The following is a 2856-nucleotide window of genomic DNA, read 5'->3' as shown; positions in this document are numbered from 1 at the left end:
ATGGGTAATGGTTGACCTAATTGGGTGAGATGGGTATGAAACACCCTAAGTTTGTGTTAGTTGGTGTTAGTAGACTTTAATCACTAGCTTTTAGTGATTAATGATGAGTCTTGGCCTTTAATGGGCGGTTTTGGTGTAAAGGGATCATTTAATGCATTTGGGTCATTAAATGCTCAAGAGTTAAGTATTGGTGGCTAGTCCACAAGTTTGTATGTTGATTGGGTACTTAATGTATTAGGTACTTCGCTTGAAGCTCACGGAAGTGTTTAATCACCACCGGCGTGATAAGGTGAGTGGAATAAGTATATATGTATGTATATAATGTATTTATTTGTATGAACAGATATGTGTTGTTTGAGTTAGTGATATATGTCGTTGTACACTAACGGATTTTATGAACGGATATGTGTTGTCCGAGTTAGTGATATATGTCGTTGTACACTAACGGATTTTATGAACGGATATGTGTTGTCCAAGTTACTGATATATGTCATTGTACACTAACGGTTTTTATGAACGGATATGTGTTGTCCAAGTTAGTGATATATGTCGTTGTACACTAACGGTTTTATGAACGGATATGTGTTGTCCAAGGGTTAGTGATATATGTTGTTGTACACTAACAGTTGTTATGAACACCGATGGGAAATTCGAGTACCATTCCTTTGTACGATTGGTTAACCATGGTTGTGTGAAATTGTGTAGCATATTAAATTTTGAACTATATGCTATTGATGTTGCTAGCTTAATGTGAATTGCGGATAGTAGTTTATGCTTGTTGTTCGCATGGTTGTTGAATTGCTAGCTTGTATGCGGTTTTGTATAAGTGATTGCATGTAGATAGATTATATATGCACATGTATAACTATTGCACTCACTAAGCGTTAGCTTACCCCTCTCGTTGTTTATCTTTTTAGATGCAGGTGCAGACAAAGGGAAGGGGGTTGTCGGATACTAGTTGCCCATGTTGGATTATTGTTGAAGTTTTGAAGTAGACTTAGCGTTTTGGGTAGTTTAGCCCCAAACCATGCTCGGGTGTAGTTTGGATTATAACTATCATTTTAAATGGGTCGAACTTGTATTACATTTAATTATTGGCATTCGTGCCTTTTGCAAATATTAAACTTGTATGCTTAAACGAGTTGTATGAAACGGTTTATACCATGTAACCATTTAAATGGCGTGTTAATGGTTTATTATTTAAAAAAAAACGATTGTCGGGTTGTATACGGGTTAGGTTGTTTCAAGTGGTATTAGAGCATGGTCTAAGGGATTTAGGTGACTTGAGATAAGTGTGTAGACTTAGACTTTATTGTGTATGCGTTTTATGCGGGACTTGTAGGAGACGGGTCGGACTGGGTTTGGTTGGTGCCTAGGTTTAGGTGAACTAACCATGCACTAATTATTTTGTGTTGTGTTTGTAATCATCAAGCGAGATAGACGTTGTACTAACAAGTTAACGCGGCGTGCTCGCGTAACAATGACTAGCTACCATTGTTACGGGTTCAAATCGTGTCAAACAAGTGATGTACGACGATTGTTGAGCAAGATGGGGCGGTGTGATACATATATATAAATGTATATGTCGTTTCCCTTTCGTTTTGTTGATTAATCTATTTCATTTCTTAAGAATGAAGACGGAAGATGGGTACGGAACGAAAGAGCCTACTCATGAAAGGAAGGATGAGTTAAAGGCAAGGGTTGAGGCCGTGTTTGAGCGATATGTCTCGATTTTCACCGACAAAGTTAGGGAAGTAACCAACGAGTTGGTTGAAGGATGGGTAACGGAAATGGTCCGAGACCAAATGGCTAAAGTCGTAATGGAAGAGTTTGATAAGAGGTTTCCCAAACCTCAAGTCGGTGGCGGTGAAGGAGTATTAGTGAGTTTTGAATCACATTCTCCGAAAACATTCGATCACTTTTCGGGTAAAGGGAAGTTTGAGTCACAAGGTGCTCCTAGTAAGAGGGCGAGAAGTACGCCCGAGGGCGTTGAAAATGTGAAGAAGAGAAGTAAGGGAGGTTATGAACCTACGTGCTATAATTGTGCACAAAAGGGTCATTTGTCGCGTGATTGCACAAATGCACCTCCTAAAAGCAACATATGTTTTGAGTGTCGAAAAGATGGACACCGAAGGTCGGAGTGTCCTGAGTTGTTTCATGATCAAGGTAAAGGTGTAATTAAGAGCACGGGTAGCATGGAGAAGGGAGTGTCGGACTCCAGTACATCTAAATGTTACAATTGTGGGCAAAGGGGACATAAGTCTCGCGAGTGTCCGTCGGGCAAGACTGTATGTTTTTACTGTCGGAATGAAGGGCACCAGAAGTCAGAGTGTCCCGAATTGGTTGTTAAACGGACTTGTAAGTTGGGAGATTTCGCGCCCATGGGTTATAATTGTCTACAACGAGGTCATTTGGCACGGGATTGTGCGAGTATACCTTTAAGCACGATCAAGTACTTTATTTGCCAAAAAGAGGGACACCGAAAGTCGGAGTGTTCTGAATCATTTTTCGATTGGGTTAAGAGGTTAGAGCGCGAGTATTCGATGGATAGTGAAACACGGAAGTCCAACGATGCTGCTTCAGGTACTTTCGATTTCGATACAAAAATGCCTTATGATTATTTGTTGAGTGTCGATTTGATTCGAGTATGTGTTAGAAGACTTAATTATCGTTTCGAGACCTAACTAGTCTTGAGTGAACGTATATGTAATTAGTACCCATAAGGGTCCGGGGTTAGTGAACTCGGTGATGATATGATTTGGTAGTGAGTTCGATGACGGTGCACTAGAGTAGCGCTTGAGTCGTTGACTCGTGAGAGTTGACCTGGGTCGAATGCATTGTGTAAGTACATAGTAT

This window comes from Rutidosis leptorrhynchoides, chromosome 5 (genome assembly GCF_046630445.1).
Source record: "Rutidosis leptorrhynchoides isolate AG116_Rl617_1_P2 chromosome 5, CSIRO_AGI_Rlap_v1, whole genome shotgun sequence".
Lineage (NCBI taxonomy): Eukaryota > Viridiplantae > Streptophyta > Magnoliopsida > Asterales > Asteraceae > Rutidosis > Rutidosis leptorrhynchoides.
Note: the sequence above shows the minus strand (reverse complement) of the source record.